This window comes from Lutra lutra, chromosome 3, assembly GCF_902655055.1.
Source record: "Lutra lutra chromosome 3, mLutLut1.2, whole genome shotgun sequence".
NCBI classification, from domain to species: Eukaryota; Metazoa; Chordata; class Mammalia; order Carnivora; family Mustelidae; genus Lutra; species Lutra lutra.
In genome coordinates this window covers 188,559,977-188,585,836 of record NC_062280.1, presented here as the reverse complement: position 1 = coordinate 188,585,836, position 25,860 = coordinate 188,559,977, and the positions used below count along the sequence as shown (strand labels likewise).

At 46.9% G+C, this 25,860-nt stretch overlaps 1 protein-coding gene and 1 long non-coding RNA gene across 6 annotated transcripts in view; one reads left to right on the top strand and one right to left on the bottom strand.

The window, feature by feature from the left end:
* Positions 1 to 25,860, bottom strand: part of FARP1 (FERM, ARH/RhoGEF and pleckstrin domain protein 1) — a 271,923-nt gene that overhangs the window by 111,795 nt on the left and 134,268 nt on the right. The gene's annotated exons all lie outside the window — the stretch shown is intronic.
* LOC125094772 (uncharacterized) lies at positions 3,351 to 24,287 on the top strand. The gene is made up of 4 exons (XR_007125687.1): positions 3,351 to 3,360; positions 10,508 to 10,652; positions 23,054 to 23,057; positions 24,276 to 24,287. It is a non-coding gene; the product is annotated as an uncharacterized LOC125094772 (long non-coding RNA).

Here is a 25,860-nt window from a genome sequence, read left to right as displayed (position 1 = left end):
TGTGATCTGGGCGTGTTTCTGTAGGAGACTTATACTCTAAAGACATTTTTTAAATCTTACTGTCATAACATGATAGAAGGCACTGACTTTCCCGACTGACCTAACTCTGTGCTCCCGAAATCCGACGAACATCCAGGTGTGGGATGACTGGATACTCCTCCAGCCAGGTTTCGACAGGAATGTGAATGGTTTCGACAGCGCTCTGCGCCCACAAACTGCCTGCGCGAGGCACATTTTCTGGAAGCCCACAGGCCTGCTGTCTCTGCCTGCACAATCCCCTGAAGGAGACAGCTTTGCCTTGCTGCCCCCTCTTCCTTCCCTCCAGTGCTGGGTCTGACGCCGAGGAAGAAAACCTAAGCAGTTAAGACTCCGTGGGTCTCTGCCAGGATCACGCCTGGGGGGGGGGGGGGGGCTGGAGGGGGCCAAGGGGTGAGAAAGGGGCAGGGACAGAGCTGCTCAACCAGTGCCATGTGACACAAAACCCAGCTCCTGGGAAGAGGTGCTCTGGAAAGAACCAGCCTCCAGGACTGACCTTCTAAAAGGATAAGCATCTTGGCAAGCAAAAATAATAAAATTCATGCACTTCAAGGATTTCTAGGACAAAAAGAAACCCCAGAACACGATGAGGCTTCAAGGCGATAGTTCATTATGCCACAATAATTTCCAACTGTGTAGCGAGCAGGCATTCATTCCTTATTTTCACACAACTTCCCCGCACGTTATGGAGCCATCACGCTGTGAAATCTTCATCATTTCCCGATGGTTCACAACAAAGGGTCCCGAATTGCTTTCACCGGTATCTAACTTCATATTTTCTATCCAATTGGGCTAAGAAATTTCAATTATCTTGGTAAGGTCTCAAAAAAAAAAAAAAAAAGTGTCAGGCATCACCAACACACAGAGCCCTACTGTGTCCTCCCTGAGGGTGAGGAAGGCCGCCGAGAGTCCAGGGGGCCAGAAGGTCAGCAAGACTTCAAAAAGCAGAAACATGGAGCCCTGAGGCCCCTCAGGATAGGACTGGAGCTCCTCAGGGCCTGGTGCTTTTGGGGGGGTCTTCACTCGCCCAAAGGGCAGAAGGAAAGGAGTTTGGGAAGGGTGGGTTATGAAGGTACAGCTGTGGCAGGTGCTCAGAAACACACACCAGGTTTGGCTAACAAATTGTTGACCACAGAAAACAGACCTGTGAGGGCTTCACATTTCTTTCTGATGACGGTAAAATCCTTTTTCCCCCCCTTCTTTTGAAGACATTAAAAAAAGAGCTCTCTGTACAGGCAACATATCAAAAAGTAGACTCTTTCCAGAAAATGTCAAGTCATTCCATCACGCTACTCAGACTCAATAAGCAAATCATGAATTTCAGCTTAGGAATCATCTGTAGACAGTTAGAAAGAAATGTGGAAACACTGAACACCAAGGTTACCCACCACAAAATAAATCTTTATAAGGAGTCTCAAGGACTGTACTCTCCTTGTCCCTATTGCCAAAACACACAAGCTGGATTAGATGTGGCAAGATTTCCTCATGAACATGGGATTTCCTTCATGAAAGACTGGTGATAGAGTATGGGAGCCACTTGGCTTTTTCTTTTCTTTCCAAGCCACAAATTAAAACAAAGAAAACCAAGAGCCACCTGGAGTTGGGAAACCCTCTTCAAAACCGGCACTACACAGAAATTCAAATTTATAAACGAAATAAGATGAAGGGTGGCTTTTAACCCTGAAATCATGGATTTCCTTAAGAGCAAATTTTTCTACTATGTTGACTTTATTAATCAAGTCACACAACTGATTTATGTACGACTCATTAGACATTGTTGAGTTGTGATGTAGCTCAGAATGCATATTAGTTATAGAAACAAAGATGACTAAATTCTATTCTGGCTCTTGAGTATTTAATTGCTCTAAAGTTAACTCCCTTAAAGGATGGGGAAAAAAGAAAAAGAAAACAAAACTGTTGACAGTCAATCAGAATCGAAAATTGCAGGGCTGTGCAAATATTCTTTAAAATATTCTAGAAAAAGGGGGGCTTTTTTGTTCCCTTGGAAGAATGAATAAACTTAACTGCAAATAGTAAAAATTTAAGGTTTTTTGTAAAGCCTCTGCCTTCGGCTCAGGTCATGATCCCAGGGTCCTGGGACCGAGCCCCACATCCGGCTCTCTGCTCTGCGGGGAGTCTGCTTCCTCCTCTCTCTCTGCCTGCCTCTCTGCCTACTTGTGACCTCTGTCAAATAAATAAAAAAAATAAAAATAAAAAAATAAAGACCTGGTTTTCCAGTTTCCTTGAGAAGTAAAAAATGAATAGCCAAAGATGTGCCAATCAGAAAAACCTTCAAAAATGACCTTCAAAGTAGAGCAATCCAGAAAGAACAGATAAACAAGTAAATCAAAACAAGTAAATAATATTTTCATGGGTTAGGAAAAGGCTGGAAAATATTTAATAGGTATAAATTCAATATATTTATTGTTGATATAATAATAATGGAAGTCTCAAATTCGAGAGGGAAAAAAAAAGTCTGTCTTTAATAACCACATCTTCAAAGCCAGAAGCAGACTCAGCAAGATAAAGAAAAACTCATTATGAACCAATACATTTCTCATTATGAAGACTCTTTGGATCACATATTAAATAAAATCTAGCAGCCTTTCTCATTCCACTACCTGGGCATACAGGCTTAAACCTACTGATGAGAATTGCAATAATAATGCAATGATACAGGTAAATGGCAATTGCTCCCAAATCCCAAACCCAAATCAACCCCTTCTCAAGGGGCTAAAGGAATACAGTGACCATCTTAATGACTATAAGCAACACATGCTTTCTTTCACCACAGATCACCACAAATCAAATAAATCTACCCATTTCTGGCACGCAGTTCTGTGCATTGCTACTAACATTCACGTGTGTGTTACGTGGGACGTGCACACGTTTTCAGCGGGTTGGGAATGGCGGCCTCTTGTGCAAGATGGACACCATGATAAATAAAATTTTTAAATTGTCCATTCCAGAGTACTAGAAATTTCTCAGTTGGGCTAGGATACTTGGGTAATTCCCTCCATTGGTGCCTTCTTCCACGTACCTCAAGAGTCTTCCTTCTGTTCCCAATAAGGAGCAACCCAGAGACACCCTGGTCTTGGTCACACAGCCTTCAGAGAGAACCACATTTGGACAAGGAGCACAGCCAACTAAGAGGGAAGGTAGCACAGTCAGCCTTATGGCTGTTGCCAAGCAGGATGGAGAGCCGTCCAAATCCCAGGGTTCAAGGGGCATGGGGGCTGAGGTCAGAGGCAGGCTGGTATTCATTCTGGGAGTCACTATGTGTCACCCAAGATTCTGCAGTATTTTTCCTCAAGCCCATCTCAGGTGTTGTTGACCATCTGCTATACCCTTGGCCAGGCACTCCCCAAACATTATCTTACTCCCTCTTACAGAAACCCCACTGGGAAGGACTGCAGAGGAAACTGAGGGCAGGGAAAGTCATCTGCCCCGGGTCCCACAGCTACTAAGGGTAGATCTAGGGAAGTTTGTGTATGTCCGACTCCGAAGCGTTGGCTGGGTGGGTGGAGAAGTCTCATTCCCTCCGGGAAAGAATGACATCAAGCATTCCTCTAGCCCATAAGACTTCCAAAGAGTAATACTTAAACAAGCCATGGTTTTAATAACCAAGAAGTGAAAATTTGAAGGTTATCTGAGGCAAAGAAAGTTCCTTAACTGATTTCTTAAGAGGGCCAACGATTACTCACGGCCAATTTTTCTAGTCTTCTATCTACACCTCCCGCGTGAACATACCTCTTTCCCACCAAAGGATCATGATATCATCCCTGGAATTTTCCTCTGGGTATTGCTGCTTTAGCCACACACCTCGAAGAGAACCCAACCATCACGTGAAGAGCACGACCACGAAAACCTTATATGACTCAGGTGATGATCTTCATCATTGCCCTAAAGCTGCTTCCTGTTCTCAGAACCTTTTTTCAGACCCAACCATTTCTAAGTGTAAGTTTAACACGCAACTTAGGGTAAGGCTCTGATGGGAGCTCACATTTGCTTTCATCATCTACATTCGTGGCTCTGAAGAAGTTAAGCCCTAGGGCCAAGGGCTGACATGAGTTTGCACCTTAAGGATCCTGTAGGAAGAAACAGGATCTTGAACTTCAAGACACGGAAAGCAAGCCAATAAGTATGAAAAAGGAGGACGAGGGGGTGGGGGAGGAGGAGGAAGAGGAATTGGGAGAGGAGGGAGAGAAAGAAGGGGAGGAGGAGGGGGTAGGGAAAGAGGAAGAGGAGGAAAGAGGGGAAGAGGGGGAGAAGGAGGGGGAGGAGGGGGAGAAGGACAGGGAGGAGGGGGAGGGAGAGGAGGGGCAGTATCTTCTATTTCTCCAGGTCAGTGGTGACAGGAGGGTTTGTGGGAAGCAGACCCACAGCCACGTACGCTCGTCCACACATCCCAGCTTTAAACAACGTGAAAGGAGCCAGGGAGAGATCACCCTCCTCTCCCATAATTCAAAAGGCTCCAAGTCCTCAGGCTGCAGACACTGAGAGGCACCTGTGGTGGAGTGGGGGGGGGGGGTCCTTGCAACTCCCCCCTTGGAGGTGCCTCTCAGGGAGTCAGTGCCAGGTCCCGCGTGGCGTTTAGGCTCCCAGCGCTTGTACAGGGGACGCCGTGGAGAGAGGGGACGAACTGTCAGCGCTCCCAAGAGCATCAGTGCTTCGATAAAGGACTCAGACTCGGTTCTGGCAGCTCCGAGGAAGCCGCCGAGCTGCCGGCTTTTCAGCGAAGGGGCCACGAAGCACAGGGTCTGCTCTAAGACCAATGCATCGGCCATTCCAACTGCAACACAGCCCAAGGCTTATCAGACAGTCCAAGGTGTCTCAGGGACCCCAGGGGAGCGTGCTGAATATGCTTGTCCATGTCCCACCCCAGACACTGCCTCAGTATCCCCAGAGGCGCCGGGTGGACAAGGAGGGAAAGGAGAAGAGAATCTGTCTTCTCCTTTACAGGTCATTCTAATCGTCTACATAAGATTCCAAATACTCGGGCTCGCATGGCTTAGGACAGGCACAGGTGTTGTCCCAAGTGCTGACTGGCGAGCTGAGCAGAAATATCATCAAACATCTGTCAGCGAGCGGTACATGTCCAGATTGTTGGGGGTTGCGGGGGGTGGCCCAGAGGGAGTCCTGAGCACACCTGCACCCATCAGAGAGCCTCTTTAGGAATCTGGAACCGCAATGGGGAGTGTGACTTTGCATGTCCCCTTGTGACAGGGCTGGGGACTCTGGGCTCACATCTGAGAATGGGACTTTGGCAAGGCCCCGAGAAGCAGGGAACGCAGGTGCTCAAGTACAGGGAAATCAGGCAGACCCAGGTGGGAAGGAGTGTGTCTGAGCACCTGCTTCCCTGCCTGGGGCAGGTCCGGGTAAGGTCACCGTCAGTCCTCGGCTGCACTGGCACCCTGGTGTCCGAGAATCCAGTTCCATTTTCTATTTACGTCATTTTAATAATTAAAGGGTCCTTAATAGGGTCCTAACCTAAGCTATCCAAGAGTAGTTCAGAAATAAACTTAACTGCTTTTCCCAAAATATTTCAAGAAAACGAGGATTTCTTGTTTTGTTTTGTTTTTTTAATTTTTAGTAAATACAGGTAAACAGATATCAAAAATAAAGAACAGGCTTGGATTTATATTAAAAATATTCTAGCCTAGGGGCTCCTGGGTGGCTCAGTCGTTAAGTATCTGCCTTTGGCTCAGGTCATGATCTCAGGGTCCTGGGACTGAGTCCCACATTGGGCTCTCTGCTCAGGGAGAAGCTTGCATCTCCCTCTCCCACTGCCCCTGCTTATGTTCCTCTCTTGCCGTCTCTCTCCCTCTCTATCCAGTAAATAAAATATTTTTTAAAATTCTAGCCTATTTTTGCCCTTGAGTGCGTGATGCTAAGTAAAATGAGGCAGTAAAACGAGAAAAGCAATTACTACGTAGTATCACTTACACATGCAATCTCTTTAAAAAGTCAGACTCCAGGATGCCTGGGTGGCTCAGTCACGGATCGGGCTCCTTGCTCAGCAGAGAGCCTGCTTCTCTCTCTGCCTCTGCCTGCCACTCTGCCGGCTTGTGCTCTCTCTGACAATAAATAAAATCTTTCAAATTAAATTAAAATAAAATAAAATTTAAAAAGTCAGACTCCTAGAAACAGAGGAAGAGGCGGTTTTTAGGAGCTGGGGCAGGGGGTGGTGGTGGACACAGAGGGGTTGGTAAAAAGGAATAAGCTTTCAGTTAGAAGATAAATAAGGTCGGAGGATCTCATGTATATCATGGTGACTACAGCTCACACTGCACTGTGTAAAACTGAAATTTGCTAAGGGAGTAGAAATTAAATATTCTTATATACACAGATAAATATGTGAGGCACTTAATGTATTAACTACATGGCGGGGAGGACTGTTTCATAAGGTACCCATACACCAAATCTCCACGAAGGAGACTTTTAAAATCCTACAACCTTATATGCCAATTATATCCCAATGAAGCTAGAAGTTTAAAAATATCCTAAAACTGTGGACTATAACAAGTTATTTGAGAAAAATAAATAATTTGATCCTGCCAAACTGTATAGAAGAGGTTTTAAAAAAAAATTTTTTTTTAAGATTTTGGTTTTTTATTTATTTGACAGAGAGAGACACAGCGAGAGAGGAAACACAAGCAGGGAGAGTGGGAGAGGGAGAAGCAGGCTCCCTGCAGAGCTGGGAGCTCAACAGAGGGCTCGATCCCAGGACCCTGGGATCATGACCTGAGCCAAAGGCAGATGCTTAACCGACTGAGCCACCCAGGCGCCCCAAGAGGTTTTCTTTTTTTTTTTTCAATTAATTGCTCTACTGTGGGTTGATATATAGAAATTAATGGGGGAAAAGTAGGGAAGTGATGACTATAAACACTTCTTTTTTTTTTTTTTAAAGATTTTATTTATTTATTTGACAGAGAGAGATCACAAGTAGAGAGAGAGGAAGGCAGAGAGAGAGAGAGAGAGGGAAGCAGGCTTCCTGCTGAGCAGAGAGCCCGATGCGGGACTCGATCCCAGGACCCTGAGATCATGACCTGAGCCGAAGGCAGCGGCTTAACCCACTGAGCCACCCAGGCGCCCCGACTATAAACACTTCTGATTTTCCAGAACAGACTATATTTCTGTCTCCCACATATTTTACTAATCAATTAAAAACTGAACTTGTGAAAACACACACACACACACACACACACACACACACACAAAAACTGAACTTGTGGAGCATAACAAATAACATGGAGGACATGGGGAGTTAGGAGAAGGGAGAGAAGGGAGTTGGGGGAAATTGGAAGGGGAGGTGAACCATGAGAGACTATGGACTCTGAAAAACAATCTGAAGGGTTTGAAGAGGTGGGGGGGGAGGTTGGGGGAACCAGGTGGTGGGTATTGGAGAGGGCACGGACTGCATGGAGCACTGGGTGTGGTACAAAAACAATGAATACTGTTATGCTGAAAATAAATTTTTAAAAAATGATTAAAAAAAAAAAAACCCTGAACTCGAAAGGGTGTGATATGCATATTTTATGTCTTACACAACTGCTTAAATGAAACACACATTCCAGAGACAAAAGCCAAAGGTGGAAGGCAAGCAAAGTCCCCAGTCACTTCCCATCTGAGGTGGGAGGGCACAGGGAGTGCTAAAGGAGGTGGCACGACTTCTAGCCTCCAGAACCTCTGTCTTTAAACCATCCAGTGGACAGAAACGCAACAATCACCTTTACAGCTGAAAGGGGCCTTAGAATATAAGAATATCTGTCTCAAGAACTAATCTTCATCTGCAAGTACAAGCACGGAGTGGATGCTTCATTTCAGTCCATTGCTATTGGCAACCATCGGAAGCAGTCCATGGGGGGCGCGTGGACGAGCCCCGTCTGCGGCTCTGCCCTCGGGGCCGGCTCTCCACATCCCTTCCTGTCACCCTGATCTTCTTCCAGAGTTCCCGCTCCAACTCGGGAAACCATCTGCTGCCTCCAATCAGAGTCCCCAGGGAAACAAAGTTTCTCTTGACAACACACAGCACAATATGAAAGCTGGTCTGCTCTCTCGTCCCTAATCTGATCACGTTCCTTCCAGAGGTGACCTGCCTGGCCCAGGAAATGCCAACCTCTTTTTGAGATTTCATTAAAGTAAACCCTGCTGTCACATCAAACACACAGGATTCCAAGCACAGACCCCCTCCCCCTGCCATTTTGTTTGAGCTATCTGGACATTATAAAACAACAATACTTTAGAGGGCACAGTATCATTCAGCCAGCACTGTCCCTTACAATATTTGATTCATAAGTTCATGTGAATAGGAAAAAAAAAAAAAAAAACCCTGGCATTTATTGAGCACCTACTGAATGCTGCAAATTCCAGTAGGTACCTAATAGATATTCCCACGTTTAATCCTAACAGGACCCTGAAAGGTAGGAATTAATTTGGGAAATTTTTAATAGGAGGTCATGTCAGAAGCATTAGAATAAGTTATTTACTTGGAAATGTGTTCAAACACTAAATAAAGTAACACATTTGGTGCCCGGCACAGCACCAGGTAGACAGCGGGCTCTTGGGAAAACATCCAACCTTCTTTCTTGGCGAGGAGAACAGGACTTACTCAAGTGCCTCCAAACCACACACCGAAGGCGAGAGCTGGGGCTCAGCTCATGTCCACCTGCATCTACTTGGCCCTACCTGGCCCTGTGCATGCATGTCCTTCTCACCAACACAGGATCTTATACCCAGGTTAGTCCATGGTACACACAGCACAGGGTGGCTGGGGGAGACTTGGTAACTTGCCCAAGGTCTCGGGGACAAGAGTTGAAGGAATAGCCAGGATGTGACCTTCCTCCATCCTGAGCAATCCTACACCCAGTCTTTGTCTAGACTATGTTTACCTACAGGATACTTTTTCTCAAGTGTGCTCTTCTCTACAAGTGAAATATGACAGGACCCTAGATGGGGCGGGGTGGGGGCAGGGGGTGGCAAAGTCCATGCAGAGAGAAGAGGCAGGAATCTGTTCCATGCTTGTCCCCCCAACACAGCCCCACAGTCCCCCCACTTCTGGTGCTTCCCAGCCTGCAGATGCATCACTCTGATCTCTGCTCTGTGTCTCCTCCCTGAGTCTCTCCTTTTATCTGGCCACTGGTCATACTGGATCAAGGACCCACTACCCTCCTACACAGCTCTCACTCGAACCTCCATCTTAATTCATCTGCAAAGTTCCCTCTTCCAAACAGAGTCACATTCACAGGTACCAAAGGGGCAAGGACCACAACACACCTTCTGGTGGGGTGCACAATTCACCCCTAACACCTTGCCTTCCGGAGAAGCCATGGAAAAATCCTGCCCAGTCCTCCTCCCGCGCCCTTTATCCAAATTACGGCTCATGATGAAGTCAGGGACAACGGTGTAAATATGTCAAGGGAGCTGGCGACACCGACTGACAAAGAAGGCAGAGAGCCCTGTGTGGTCAAACTGGAGTTCACACAAGAATGAAGGTCAAGAGCTCTCGGCTCTGTTCTGTGTCAAAACCTACTCTTGCTCTTATGCAAGAGATGCTTGTTTTGTTTTAAAAAAATTTTTTTAAGATTTTATTTATTTATTTGACAGAGATTACAAGTAGGCAGAGAGGCAGTCAGAGAGAAGAGGAAGCAGGCTCCCTGCCGAGCAGAGAGCCCAATGCAGGGTTCGATCCCAGGACCCTGGGATCATGACCTGACCCGAAGGCAGAGGCTTTAACCCACTGAGCCACCCAGGTACCCCTAAATTTTTTTCTTATAAATAACATCCCCATCTTCTAAAGCCTACTTGGAAACACACACACACACACACACAACCTGGCTGCAGCTGGGTGTACTAATTATTCCAGCATTATGTTAACCTCTTGTCAAATGAAGAGTGGCATTCCAAAATTTCTTCACGCATCATCAAAATTAGAAAGAAAATGCTACAGGAAATCTACTTTTCTCTATCTCCAATGTTGATAATTTGGAGAGCAAATGTGAGCCCTGCCAGTATAGCAAAGATTATCTTAAAAATAGAGCTTAAGGAGCACCTGGGTGGCTCAATGGGTTAAGTGTCCACCTCTTGACCTACAGCTCAGGTTAAGATCTCAAGGTCAGGGGATGGAGCCCTGCATCAGACTCTACACTCAGAGAGGGATCTGCTTTAGATTCTGCCTCTCCCTCTGCCCCCCATCCCCACATAAGCTCTCTCTCTTTCAAAAAAAATAAATAAATCTTAGGAAAAAAAAAACAAAAAACAAAAAACAGTGCTTCATTTGCAAGCAAGGCAAAGCCATAAATAGGGTAGGCCAGCCCCATTCATCAAAGTTCATTTTTTAAAGTACAAGTTTTCTCTGGTTGAGAGGTACATTCAAAGGCTCTTTAAAAGTTCTCTGGGAAGAGAAGACTTTTAAAGCAGAACAAGGGTCACCCACCAAAACACGGTGAGTGCACTTAAAACGCCACTTGAGACCCTTGGTGTACGTGCTTGGCTGAGGAGCCAATGGGGCGAAGCTACCATCTGTGGGATTATGACTGAACGCCTCTAAGTCAGAATCCCGCCCAGGCGGAACGATAGGGCAGCGCCGCGGGGCCTCGGTTGGCCTCGGATAGCCGGTCCCCCGCCGTCCCCGCCGGCGGGCCGCTGGGCGCACACCGCGTGGCATGGCGTGCCCGGCCGCGCGTCGGGATGGGGGTCAGGTGCGGAGAGCCCCTCGTCCCGGGAAACGGGGCGCAGCCGGAAAGGGGGCCGCCCCCTCAGCCCTCACCCAACGCACATTCATAGGGAACCTGGTGCTAAACCATTCGTAGACGACCTGCTTCTGGGTCGGGGTTTCGTACGTAGCAGACAGCTCCCTCGCTGCGATCTACTGAAAGTCAGCCCTCGACACAAGGGTTTGTAAAGAATAAAAAAGAAAAAGAAAAAAAAAGCCACTTCACCAACACAACACCTGATTCGCTGTCAGGTTTCCTCGCTCTCAGCTGGCAGGAAAGGTTAAGAGAGCCTGTCAGGTAACTTAACAGAGGCTACCAGTCTCAAAAGCTGAAATTCACTACCTGAGCAGGAAGCAAAAAGGGTAAGGGCGAGGGTTTTGGATCTGCTGGTCCTTTGGCAATCCCGTTCCTTCTGGAAAACACTGGGATGAAACCCACCAGCTACTCCCTCACTGTAACCTTGACTCGGCATTGACCTCCTTGGGCTTCAGTTTCCGGTCTGTAAAGTGCAAAGGACACAGCCTCCCTTGCAGGTTGGTCGTAAAGGTTAAAACTAGCACACAGGAAAGGTACGCTGTGGAGCCTGGGGCCCACAGCAGCTCAGTGAAGGGTGGTGGTGTTGCTGATCTGCGTTAATACTTCGGTTCTTCCCCTAATGGTCATTGATACTAGGTAGGGAAGGGGGCGGGCACATCGGCCACCATGCTCCCAGAAGTGAGCCCTCCCATCACACATGGAAAACCCCTTTCCCACTCTGAGAACCCTGCCGACTTCTGGGAGAGCCATCCCTGGCCCCTTTGTGTCTCCCTCTGAGGTCACTGGGAAAAGGGGGAGAGCTGAACCACATCCCCAAGGATGACTTGGACTCCCTTTGCCAAGGGGACAGAGCAAGAAGCAGTATAAACTGAGATTCTTCTCGAAAGGGAAATTTGAAACAAAATCTCAGTGAACAGTTCCAGTGTCCTTAAAGTTTCTGTTGGGAACAAATCTACACTGTGACTGTCTCACCATCTCTAAACGGCTTGGTCTCACTCATCACATGTTCCCTGTGGGTCAGGTACCTTCCCAGCATCTGAAGTTTGCAAAGTTCGCCTCCTGGTAACTGATCTCCACCCCACCTCCACAGGTCAGATTTAGAACTTCCAGGATATAGAACCCTACGCATTAGTAAGTTTCTAAATGGCATCAAGAATAGCTTCAAAGTCATCAACGAAATGTGCTCTAATATACACACAGCTGTACATGCGGAGGACAGTGCTGCTTCATCTTGAATGCCAAATTACTGATATTCACATTTATTCTAGTCTATAGCTATAACCCTTAGAAGGCGGAAGGGTATTTTTTTTTAAGCTGCAGCATTCAGGCAACGCCGCCATTCACTGGGCCATCCCTGGGCGGGGGTGGGGGGCGCACAGAGGTGACCTGCCCCTTTCGGAGTAAACCCACATCCCAGATTTCCGCCATCAATCTAGCTGATGTGGAAATCAGGGCTGCTATGGTCCCAACAGAGGAAACCTGGGAACTGGGGTAGGGTGGGAGGCTGGGTCAGCATGCTACATTCAGGAGATAACACGCTCTATTTCTGTCCTCCAGTATAATGATCTTAAACTAAAGGCTACTGTGGAAAAATATTTAATCTATTAAGTAAAAAAAAAAAAAAAAATTATAAGGAGTGTATATAAAGAATGGTTCCATGTGCATAAAAACATATGTAAATGGATATAAATCCCAGAAGAGCTCTGAAAGATGGTAATATACCAAGGTTTAAGGAGACAGTTTCTCAAGACTAGAATTATGGGTGATGAGTAGGTTTTCTCCTTGTTTGCTAACTTTATTCTCTAATTATGGGTGCAGTAAATAGGAATGACTTCATTAGAAGAGAAAAACAATACAAGTTTTCATCCACTGTTTGGATTCAAGTTTGCCTGTTCTAGATATGGGGCTGCTCACAAAGGCTACTTCCGCCATGGCTTCCCCTCTTGACGGCACCTACGCTGGGTCTTCTGTCTTCCTTTTTTTAACTTTCCGCGGGTCCCGCCAAAGATGGCAGCCCCCCTTGCCTTCTGATTCTTGGAGCATTTGCTCTTTGCCTCCCTTGTCATCCCTGATCCCTCGGCTTCCCAGAGCTTCTCTCTAGTCCAGCTGTCCAAGAGATACAGCGTGAGGCACAAACGAAATTTACGTTTTCCTAATAGCAGTATTTTTTAAAAAGGGAAAACAAACAGATGAAGTTAATCTTAACATTTAATCCAAAATACCCCAACTATTATTTTAACATATCAATATTTTAAAATGGAGTTATTTTGCACTTGGGGGCTTTTGGGTACTAAGTCTTTGAAATCGAGGGTGCATTTTTTTTTAAAGATTTATTTATGAGAGAGAGAGAGAGCGAGCATGAGTTGGGGGGAGAGGGAGAAAAGCAGGCTCCCCACTGAGCAGGGAGCCCGACACGGGGCTCAAGCCCAGGACCCTGGGATCATGACCTAAGCCAAAGGTAGATGCTTAACTGACTGAGCCACCCAACCACTTAGAACTGGCCACATTTCAAGTGCTCAGTAGCCACATGTGGCCCGTTCAACAGTATTGGGCAGTGAGGTTCTTCTAGTCTTTATGTCTGTTTTTCTCTTTATCTTCCACTCATGGATCACCAGCATACCATCTAAGCGGGGATCAGACCTGTCACAGTCCCTCCAAGTCACAGTTCCCAACTACCGGATCAACAAAGCACGTCCTTATAACTTGGTTCTGTAGTCACAACATGGCCCGAAGGAGCACCAGAGGAGCAATGGTCTTGAAATCTCTTATCTGATGACTCAGTATTTACCGAATACCCACTATATGATGAACACAGATAGGACCATTATTGTCGTCAAGGTCCTCACACCGTCCTTTGGAAAAAGCCACGTGAACAAAACCACTACGATACGTACTACACACGAGGAATGTACGTGTTAGGAAACCACAGGGGAGAACACGTTATGATGAATTCTGTGGGTTGCAGAGTCTAGGAAACCTTCGGAGAGGAGTCCACCCAAGGAAAAGGAGAGGGCAGTCCAGGCAAGGAGAAGACTGCACAAAGGTGAAGAAGCATGAACTCACAGTCTTCCCGCAAAAAGACACACAGCATACAAAAACAGGGAGATCGGCAGGAAGTCAGACTGTTGTAAATGATCTTGTATGACCTGCTGAGTAATTTTAACTTTATCCTGTGAGCAATGAAAAATCACTGGCAAGTATTTTTGCAAGAGCCTGGTATTATCAAATTTGGGATCTATTAGCTCTGGCAGAGGCTAGGGTAATAAGGGGGGAGGGTGGGTGACTAAAACACAAGACAGGCGTCAGCATCTCTAGTTAGCTGCTCTAAGCTCAACAGAGCTTCAGGAGAAGAGATGGAAATGAGCACGAGGCCTTGGGACTTGGTGTGGCCTTGAAGAAAAGAGGGTGCGGATGAACAGACATTGATATTAAATCTTTCGCTGTGCATCTGGTGCAAATCTCAGACAAGAGACCTGTGGTGTTAGAACTAGAGTCAGGACATAACCTCAGGGACACCCACACTGTTGGGCACCTAGGGCTGGAAGAGCCAATCAGGGAGGCAGAGAAGGACAAGGCAGAGGTGGAGGGTAAAGCCAGGAGCTGCTGACGGACCTAAGGGACATGTTTCAGGGGAAAGGACTCTTTTCAGGAGGAATTAGTTCTGCAGATTCCTTCCATCCATAACATGAACCATATGAGATATTCAAATTCAATCTCTAACATGTTTTTGCCACATTCCCAAGCGAATCCAAAAATCAATTATTTACTAGCCAAATGATCAATGTGTATAAATTAAACCCTAATCCTCTGCCTTTTCCAGCTTTCTGATCTGGGCCACATTTTATAAATGAAGAATTAACCGTAGAATAAAACCAACGAAATCCAGGTGAGTCGTCTCAGGGATGACTAGTCTCTGTCCTTCGTGTAAAGTCCAACTCTCTACAACAACCAGCCCTGCCAAAGGTGAGCCTCCTCGTAGCTTCTCTGAGCTTCGTATGGTTGCTTCTGGAACGCGGGGACAAGAGAAGGGTCCTGAGGAACAGGAGTGACACAGTACGGGGGCCAAGCCCCCTACTTAGTAAATGTTGGCTTCCTTCTCTTTCCCATCACAGCATTTGGTTTCATTCCCAAAGAGTGGTAGAGTATAAATAAAGGCAGGACTTTTGGAGGCAGAAAGATCTGAGCTTGGATTGTCAGCCTTCCACTTTCTGACTACATTTAAGCAAGTGACAAAAACATCTCCATTTCCTTCCCCATCAAGGGGAACAGGTGAAGAATCATCTAGCATGGGGGACGCCACCCAAGCGGAGACCCTGTTCCTCCCTTTTCCTCCTTCTTCCTGAGTTGGAGAACTGCAGGGCAGTCAGGCAATTTCCTCCCTCCCCACATTTCTGAGGGCACTAGCTATGCCCAAGTTGGTTAAACACCACCAGGCTCCCGACAGCACGACTCATCCTTTCTGCTATCACGGTATTGTTGCGTGGTGAGTAACTGGCCATTAGATCTGGATGCCAGAAAGCTCTCCGTGAAGAAAAGATGCACACGGTGTTCACAGTCACACCACTGCTCTGCCAGTGTCCGGGTGGTGGGTCATCACCCATGTGCTGCTCTGTCCTCACAGAAGGCAGCCTGCAGCCACGTGGCCGGACTGTGTCCCAGAGATAAACCCACGTAACGTTTCACCCATGTGGACAAATGGAAGCGAGATGAACAACAAAATGAACGACCGTGCAGCCAAGAAAAGGGACGGAGGGAAATGCAGATCGAAGGTAAATGGAGTCACAGAAGAGCCAAACACGGAATCTCACCACTGCCCACATTTGAGAGACCCCTGGGCTGGGCAGCCAAAGAAAGCCAGTGGAGGCAAATTTATCCGCATAAATGCAGAAAGTGGTCGTGAGTAAAGGTTGAAGACATCTGAGAGGAGGGGAGGCTGGCAAAGGCCTTTCCACAAAGAAATTCTCAGAGATAGGTCCTGACGCTGCAAACACAAAGTAGAAAATGCTGGAAGCTGATCCAGCCTTTGAGGAGGAGGCTGAGAGACCAAGGTAGAGAAAAGATGCTCACTCCGTCATAAATTACATGACAAGGACTGCTCAAACAGTTCCCGAAGAGTTTTATTTTTATTTTTAATTTTTAAGTAAGATTTGAGAGAGAGGGAGAGCACTCATGCATGGGAGGATGGCAAGCAGAGGGAGAAGCAGGCTCCCCGCTGAGCAGAGATTCCCCATGCGGGCCTTGATCCCAGGACCCCGGGATCATGACCTGAGCCAAAAGCAGATGCTTACCCGACTGGGCCACCCCGGTGCCCCAGTCTGTGATGAGTTCTAAAATTCGCAAATGTTACCGACATTTTAAATTATGGGGTACGACATAAACATTACTTTTACTATTTTCTCCGTTTCCCCATGCATTTGTCACTGACAGCATTTTTAACATTTTGACAAAAAATTTCAAAGGTCAGGGAACAATCATCCTTTTAAAATTCTGGCCCGGCCTCGTTGTGCAACTTTGGTGGAGTTTATTCGACCCCCTGTAGCCCAAGTTTGATCTTCTGTGAAGTAGAGACATAACCAACCCCTGTCCAGGCTACGGAGAAGGTCAGACATGACATGTTTACGTGTTTAAAGCACTTGGCACCCTGCCAGGCACGTGGTCACCCCCATATGGTGGCAAAGAGCAGGATTACACTTTCCCCCTATAAAGACAAAGAAATCCAACAATATCTGTGCAAGGAGAAAGGATTTTTCCGAGGAAGAATAAAAAAGACATTGAAAAATTCTTACATAGCAACTGCCTTCTATTAGTTACAAAAATCTGTCAACTTGTACTTCCTTCTCCTGCTAAAAAGATCACCGTCATGCCTAAGTTCCCTACACAACATGAAGAACATGCCGGCCACCAAGAGGCAAAGTTTAAAGAAGTTGAGACCAAATGAGAGAACGTTTCTGTGTGGCACAGGTCTTATTTTTGAAGGTCACATGGAAAGATATGAATCCTCCATGCCAACTAGCAGACAGAAACACAAAGCCGTTGACCTGCTCCCCGTGAACTTACGGCCAGGCCAGCTGAGGTCGTGACTTTTTTTGTGCCTGGATGAGAGGCAGGAAAGGTTCGTGAACTCAGAGAAGTCAATGCAGGCTTTGACCTGCAAGATGAAGGTCAGTATCACAAACCATTTCGCAGGTGATGCCGTTGGCTTGCAAAGGGGACGCCATTTAAAATCACGACGCCCACCGGCCTGAAAACAGCTGGCACTATCCCACACCCACCTCCTAGGGCTGACTTACTGGGTTCTAGGTCTCGGGGTTCCCAGCCCTCTGCCGCCCCGTAGTCCTCACCACCAGCCCAAAGCTGTTTCGAGGCAACCGTGTCGTCCTTCTGGACCCATCACCCAGCAATGCACATGTTTTGTTGATGGAATGAAGGAAGGAAACGAAGCCGCTTCAGAAGCTCTTTCTTATCTACAACCCACCTGATCCTTAGATAAAAATCACAGTTAAAAGAAAAACTTCTGGTGAACAGGGATAAAAATGAAAGGCTTCAAACTGGGCAGCTAAAAGTCCTAACCCATTACCTGTAACATCGCTGGCTTCCATAATCAAGCCCAGGGCAGTAAGAGAGACTTCTGAAAGTGGGGTTGGGCCCCCCTGGTGGCACACCAAGACGAAGCCACTGGTGGGGGTTGGGGGGTGTACATTCCATTTTCACCAGCCTTAAATCGACTCTCAGCAGCCCTGCTAATAAGGATAGCATTTCCCAAAACAAACATGGGACTAGAGCGAGGTATGGAGTTTTCTAAACCCCAGGGGAAGGAGACTCCCATTAAATTCAGACCACCACCATAGTCAAATAATGAGTGTGTCAGCTCTGATGAAGGGAATTTCTAATTAAAAGGGCATGCATTGACTTTGAGGTCTTTCCATCCACTAGTCAAATACAGCCCAGAGTCTCTGAATCTCCTAATCGTCTGCTATTCTTCCTGAGTCCGTCCTCCGGGTCTTAAACTTTAACATCCTTTCCACCTCCAGGAGCCTATAGGATTTCACTCCTTTTACACGTAGAGAGGTTACGAACTTGGACAAAAGATTTTCTTGTTCACATAAAAGTATGTCCTGTATAAAAACAAACAAACAAACCAGGAGTTCTTTTACATAAGCACTTTAGAAGATGTAATGAAGATTATCTAGTCTATATACTAAAGTGGGACCAAGCTCAGACTAGGACTTTGCTTAGAGCTCCAACTGTTAACAGCATCATTCGGACACATTTCCCCGAACCGCATTTAACATCTTGGGGACCAAGTCCAGACCATAAAAATCTTTTTGTAGGTACCCAACTCCCACAACAAGCCCCAAACAAAATCCAATCACGGTAAAAATTTAACAGTTTCCTTGAAGTGGAACTTACATTCTATAAAATTCAGTCATTGTTAGGACTCAATTCGGTGACCTTTAGTAGGTCAATTTGTAGGACTGTGCAACATCACCACGATCCAGCTGTAAAAACCCGCCCAGCTCCCCTAATCAGCCCCCCAGGCCAGTCTGAGGCTGATTCCTGTTCCCCCTCCTGGCCCTGAACAACCCACCTGCTCTCCACCCCTCTAAACTCCCGTGAATGGAAGCAACACCTCATCATTTCCTCACTTAGCATAATGGCTTTTGAGGTTCCTGCCTGTTGAACATGTCCCATTAGGGTAAATTTCATTGATTTTTTTCAATGAAGAGCTAGGCTTTCCAATCGTGAGCCAGCTACCCAGAGAACACAACCAGGGGAAATGAAAAATCCCACCCGGGGCCAACTGGTCCCCTCCAGGCTTGGGCCAGGTAAGTACACAGCCACCCCGGGGCCCGACACCTCTTCTCTCATTTACCGAACAGGGCTATCCCACTCACCTCAACGTCAAGTCACCCTCAGCTGTAGGTGACACTGTTCCTCCTCCACGGACCCCATCGTGAGGGGTCCAAAAGAACCAGTTACCCAGCTCCCTTATTCTCTCTCAGCGAGAGAGCTGCTTGGTCTCCCCCCTATGAGATCTTCAAGTTCCTCTTTACTTTTCAGGTTATCTTTTCTCTGTCTAGAGAACTCTATTGCGCGGGGGGAGGGGGGGGGGGAGGGGGGGGGGATGGCGTTTGCCTGAGCATGTCCATAAACAATGAGGTCTGGCAAAACTAGATCTGCCTGCATTCGGGGAGCTGATGGAAGGCAAAAATGACCATCCTTGGCCATTCATGACTGTAGTGGTTAAGGGGAAAAAAAAAAAAAACAAAAAACTGTGCGGTGGGGGGAATACAGCAAGAGGATTCTTGGGAGTGAAGGAATGAGCATGAGATACAAATTAGTCCCTTAATAGAGGCAAAATGACAAGCAGACACTGGCGCTCGGCCCTCCCAGGAGTCTGCAAAGAGGTGGGAGGCATGCCTGTCTCTAAGCGCGCGGGCTTTGTTACTCCGGGGAGTGATTACGGCTTTCCATCCAGCACCAGGGTAATAGCTGACTTTGTGCCAGAATGGGGCAGCTGTGCCCAAGGCCTGGGAAGCTCCTTCTTGCCCTCCTGCTTCTCAGCAGGGGAGCTCAGGGTGGGTACCTAGAGGGTCTGTATATGGGGTCAAAACTAAGGTGCGTCTCCGGTCAACAGTCCTCGAAAGGAACTGGCTTCCTCAGGGAAAACACAGTTTTGTCCTCGACTCAATGGCTCCAGCCGGGCTGATGTGTGCTGTTTGTGAAATCTGGTCCCCCGAATGAACGAGGCTGCTCTGGGCACCCTTCCCGCCCCGGCCCCGGCTTTGGCTCCGAGCACAGTGTTCAGTTTCTGCTTTTTTTAAAGAGGTCCAAGCCATATGCCACCGAGTACCTGTGCACCTAAATAACAAACAACGAAAAACATTTGCTGCTTAAAGCCAGTTAAGTATTCCTCTGTGTGTTTTCAATGTGCCATCATTTCTCGGCTCGTCCCCACCGCCCCACCCCCCTCCCCACTGCCTCCTACTCCCCACTGCCCCACAAAACCCCACCAATTTCAGACAGTCGCGTTACTTTATTTTGTTGTCACGCCTGCTCTTTAGTCATTAGTCCCTAGGAAGATTAAATGATAGGCTACAGCCTAGAAAACTCTAAGCTTTCAATAGAATTCAAGTCCCAGGAATGTCCTAGAACCTGGAAAAGTACACAAATGCCGAGTTTCTAAGTCACAGCCAGGAAAATTCTGAATAAGAGAACACAGTGGGCCACACATCTTTAACGTGGCTCAGAAAACCAACACCTCCATGTCCACGGTGGCTTCAGGCCCTTCATGCTGGCCCCCAGCCTCACACAAGAGCAGCTCTGTCTCCTTGAACCAGGCCCCTGAGACTTACCCCAGGAGCCGGCTCCCGCATCGCTTCAGCAAGAGAACTTTCAGGGGGTAAACGAGCAGTGAAGGGGACACACAAACCAGAGAGAAAGAAAGTGCATGGAGAAGGCCAGGAGCCAGGTCCCCATACTTCTTCCCATTCCTGCACACGGGAGCTTCCCAACACTTCAACACCACTGACGTGTTGTGGGGTGGGGGTGGGGGGGGACGATTCGTTGTCGTGGGGGCTATCCTGTGTATGGTTGGTCAGTCTGCAGCATCTTGGGCCCATACTGGTTGGACGCCATTAGAAGACAACTGACACCATCTGCACACGTTGCCAGGTGGTCCCCGGGAGTGGACCCCTGGTCGGCACCCACTCCAGAATCCTCAATTTCCAGGTTGGAAAGACCCGGGAGATCATCTAGGCCAAGGCCCATCGTTCGGGAGGAGTTCAACAGAGTCCTTTAAAGAGTAACTCTCCAAGGTCACCGAACCCCCTACTTATTGGCAACACAGAAACCAAAAGAAATGGTACCTGAGTAGGCCAACAATTCTGGAAAAGACTTTTTTCAAAAAATATTATTATCAGGCATATTTCAAAACCATTTCTTGGTAAATAAAACAGTATAAGTAATGCTGTTTGGTTGAATAGAAAATGCCCCCTGGAAATCAGCCCATTCAAAAAAGAACGTGCACAAATCCTGGTTGTTCTAAGAGGAGAGACCCCTAGGATCTGCCCATCTCCCATCAAAGAACGGCCATTCATAGAGAAGCCTATAAAAATAAAACGTGGTCTGGATGATTACGATCAAATCTGGAGAGATACAGGGTCCACACACCTGACAGTGGTCCAGGACCCTCAGGAAATGTTCCCGGTGACTGCCAATAAGTGACTTATGTGAAAACCTGAGCAATAAGGTAGCATGGGCCATGCTCTCCTTCCCCAGGCACTTGCCAACTGAAGCCTTGTTTCCTCTTGGTCTTGATTAAATATCTTAACATGGATACAGCACTCTCAGGGCAAGGTGGTCAAAATCGGAGTTTGGTGGGGTTTTGGTATACTGCGGGGGCCTAGAAGGAGTTTAATCAATACTCTTAAAAGATCATTTGGGGGTAAGGGTAACATTAGACACTATTCAAAGGTGACATCAGAATAAAAGAGCAATTTTCAGTGTTCCTGGAGCATTTTGGTCCCAAATGATTAGCAGTGTAGACAAAACAGCAGATAATCCGGGAAGCAAGGAACAAGCAAAAATTTATCAAGAAAGAAGAACTATTTATTCACAAGTAGTAAAGAACTAGAATCAAATGCATGCATTCTTAAAAAAAAAATAAAAAGATTTTATTTATTCATGAGAGGCAGGAGTGGGGAGGGGGCTGAGGGACCTAATGTGGGACTCGATCCCAGGACCCTGAGATCATGACCGGAGCTGAAGGCAGAGGCTTTAACCCACTGAGCCACTCAGGCGCCCCGGGATCCACCTTTTAAATAGAGCCGGCCAGAGCATGCTTTCCTGTCTCTTGGCTAGTAACTTATTCTCAGTGCAAGGCAGGGCTGGTGCGAAGAAAAAGGCTGCTTTAAGCAAAGGTCAATTTTAATAGGATATTGTAAGCAGAGAAAGAAAGACACTAACATTTTATAAAAATGGTGATCTATGTATAGTGAAATTTACTTTTTTTTTTTTTAAACTTTCTTTGGGTTCAATTAAAAGAAAAACAGGAATAGGTAATACTTTCTTACTCCGAATTAAAATCAATTAATTTTTTTTTTTTTAAATGAAACATAACCAGCATTTTCTGAAGCTGTGGACTGTGGCGGCTGAAATGCCCAGGCCTGCTCCCAGCACCCTCAACCAAACCCACGCTTTCCCATTCCATTCCTTCAGCCAGAGGGCATCCAAGCAGGACGCCTCTGCCTTTGGCAACCCAGTCTACTTACAACGTGCTAGTCTCATTGAGCCCAAAGTCGGAAAACTCCAGTCGAAGCACACACAGCTTGGTGTGTGAACCAAATCTGTTCCCAACGCCGGCTCACTGCATGGGTCCTTCAAATTTCAGCATCGCAGGAAGAAACCGCAGAGTCCTTCGTCAGCAGGTGGACCCCCCCCCCCCTCGTCTGTAGCCCTACACTATCTCCCACGCCACGATGCTCCCTTATTGTGCTCCAACCTCCCAGAAGGCGGGGGTGGTGTTTCACTCCTCTGTATGCGCTCAGTTCCCATAAGCGGAGGATTAGTTAAGCGTCTGCCGAAGGAAAGACTCCACGTCTAAGGTCAACAGCACCGACACAGATAAAAACAAGCCATGTGCCGTATTCCTGGGAACAGCTGGCAGAATTACCTCAAATAACTGAAATCTACTGGTAAGCCACAAGGAATTAAGCTGATTGCTACGTCCTAACAAGATCTTTTGTACAAGCTGATGCAAAAGGAAATACAAGGGGCAATTCCATAAGAGGCTCTATTTACTGCTTTAGGAATCATGTTTTTCTGTGCTCGTCAGTTAAATGTGACAAACCTCTCCCAAGCCCCGTCTCTGTGTGCGTATGGGCCACCCCATATGGCAAGATATCTCAACAGGAGCCACGGTTTCTTTACCTTTTCTTGGTAAAATGGGCAAAACGTACCCTCTTTTGAAATGCCAGTATGACGGCTAAAAAAATGAAAGTTTACACAAAGTGCCTAGTATATGACAGGTGCTCGAAAATATAGGGTAGACCCAAGGCCACTGAATAACACAGCTCTAGGGCTGGGGGTGGGGGCGGCATTTCCATCACAGTCCCGGAGGGCCTGACACACGCCAATCCCGCATCACCTTTTTTCTTAGCCTCCTGCTTCCCCGGTTTATTTCATTTTCCACCTCCCTGCCTGTTCTCACCGGAAATGTCAAGGCCAAAATGCAAATGCATAGGATGATGACAAACAAGATCCAGGAGAGTGGGTAATTTAGAAATGAACCCGCTACTGATCTACTTCTGAGCCATTGAAAAAGACAAGGAATTCATTCAAGATCTATCTTTAACTCCTAGATACTACTGACAACTTCAAAGAAACATAAAACCACACTTAGTACTCTCCATTCTTCTGGGGGGAGGGGTTCCACAGACCCCTTTTGAGAAATCAGTGAAAGAAAGAGACTTTCTTCTCCCAAATACACACACATCCTGAAATTCTGCTTATATTTCAGACTGTTCAAGAACACACATTCCCACCCCAGAGCCCTCCCCCACATCAGCAATAAGAGAGAATCAGGCTAGACCTTCCCATGATTAAAATATGGAACACGCTGACTTTTAAAAATTATTGTGCACACAGCTGGCTACAGTCCCAACAATTCTCTCGCTCTAGGTTGTGTTAAAATTCCAAAGAACAAAATAGCATGAAGCAAGCCTGGGAAGTTTGTGAAGCCAGTCTCTGGTCCAAAATGCCGGCTGCTTCCCCAAATAATTAAGCCATTACTTCATCCTCGATTGCACACCTGCAATATAATTGCTTCACAAAACCATGCTCACAGATGGCTTTGAGAGAGGTGAGTCCACATAATAAAAGTTCACAGGCAGCTTGGTTATTTGGACAGGGTTTTGGAATTACAGAGATGCTGCCCGAGGCAAACACATCATCTCATTAGTCCGGTTGATTAGCTGGGCTGCACTTTGCAGTGGAAACCCCACATCCCGTCCTTGGGGGGCGGGAACAGGACTGTGTCGTGCGCCCCCGGGGCAGCCAGACTGTATTTTAAACAATAAACAAAGCACAGGGTCCCAAACGCTGAAGAGTAGAGTCTACAGGAAAATGACAAATAGTCGATGCTCTCATTTAAAGATCCCAATCAACAATAATCACAATCTACTTTCTATTCGTAAAATGCTTTACGGTTCTGAAGCGCTTGAACATGGCTCAGAACCTCAGAAGGCAGGTATGACCACTGCGAATGCACCCGGTTGATTAGCAAATGCTCTTTGAGCAGAGACTGGGCGGGGTGTGGAGGAGTGAAGATCTCGGTCTTCCAGCAGCTGTGAAGATGCGAATGCCAAGTCAGCCGCAGGAAGGACAAGGGTGTTCTCCAGGAAAGGAGCACTGAACCAGATTCTCCGAGGGAGAGTAATTCTGTGCAGAGAACTGGAATGGGAGGAGGCTGGGGAAACAGCAGTGAAGTCAGAAGAGCGTAGGCCAATACAAGGGCAGAGAATGGGCAGGATCTCACCGCTGGGTGTGCCTAGCGTCTGGGGCGTGATGGGGGCTGAGGCTGGGAAGGGAGATGGGCCAGATCAAAGAAGGCCTGATCTTCCGTGGATAATGGGCGTTTACAGAGAAGTGGAAGATAACACAGATCTGCTGGAGCCGTTGTTCTCAAACCATGCAGAGCTTTAAAAAAAAAAAAAAAGAATGTGGGGTGCCTGGGTGGCTCAGTGGGTTAAAGCCTCTGCATTTGGCTCAGGTCATGATCCCAGAGTCCTGGGATCGAGCCCCGCATCGGGTTCTCTGCTCAGCAGGGAGCCTGCTTCCTTCTCTCTCTCTCTGCCTGCTTCTCTGCCTACTTGTGATCTCCATCTGTCAAATAAATAAATAAAAATCTTAAAAAAAAAAAAAAGTTAAAAAAATGTATCAACCAAGCAAGTGCCCTCCTAGGTATTTACCCAAAGGATAAAAAAATACAGATCCAAAGAGGCACCTGCACCCCAGTGTTTATAGAAGCAATGTCCACCATAGCTGAACTATGGAAAGAGCCCCATGTCCACCGAGGGATGAACAGATAAAGAAGATGTGACAGGTTTTCTTATGTATATAACGGAATACTACCCAGCCAGCCAAAAGAATGAACTCTTGAGGGACGGAGGGACGCCTGGGTGGCTCAGTTGGTTGGACGACTGCCTTTGGCTCAGGTCATGATCCTGGGGTCCCGGGATCGAGTCCCACATCGGGCTCCCAGCTCCATGGGGAGTCTGCTTCTCCCTCCGACCTTCTCCTCGCTCATGCTCTCTCTCACTGTCTCTCTCTCAAATAAATAAATAAAATCTTTAAAAAAAAAAAAAAAAAAGAATGAACTCTTGAGATTTGCAATGATGTGGGTGGGGCCTGACCGTACTGGGCAAAGTGGCATATGTCCGAGGAAGAAAAACCAGATGATCGCAACGCGTATGTGGAATTTAAGAAAGAAAACAGATGAATATATGGGAAGAGGGAAAAGAAAAAAGGTAACAAACCGTAAGAGGCCCTTAACGATCAGGAACAAACTGAGGGCTGCGGGAGGGAAGGGGGCAGGGGAGTGGGAGGGGTAACAGGCTGACGGGCATTAAGGAGGGCACTTGATGGAATGAGCCTGGGTGTTACATGTAAGTGATGAATCACTAAATTCTACTCCTGAAAACAAGACTAAACTCTCTGTTAACTTGAATTTAAATAAAAATTTGAAAAAAAAAAAAAAAGATAAAGAATTACTGTTTTTTAAAAAAAGCGTATCAATGCTTGGGTCCTACCCACAAAGATTCTGATTCAACTAGCCTGGTGTGGGACCTGGACAGCAGCATTCTTTTTTAGAAACTCCCCAGGCGAGATTACTGTGCAGCTGGCATGGACAAGCACCGGGCTAGAGGTCCAGCAGCTTCCAGCTCCGCGGTCAGGGCTCTTTCCCGGGCTTTGAATAATAGCAATTATTTCCCCTTCATTTTATGTATCAATTTTAAAAATGAAAAAGGAAAAGAAAAAGGGATGGGGAGAAAAGGCTCTCAGATCCACACAT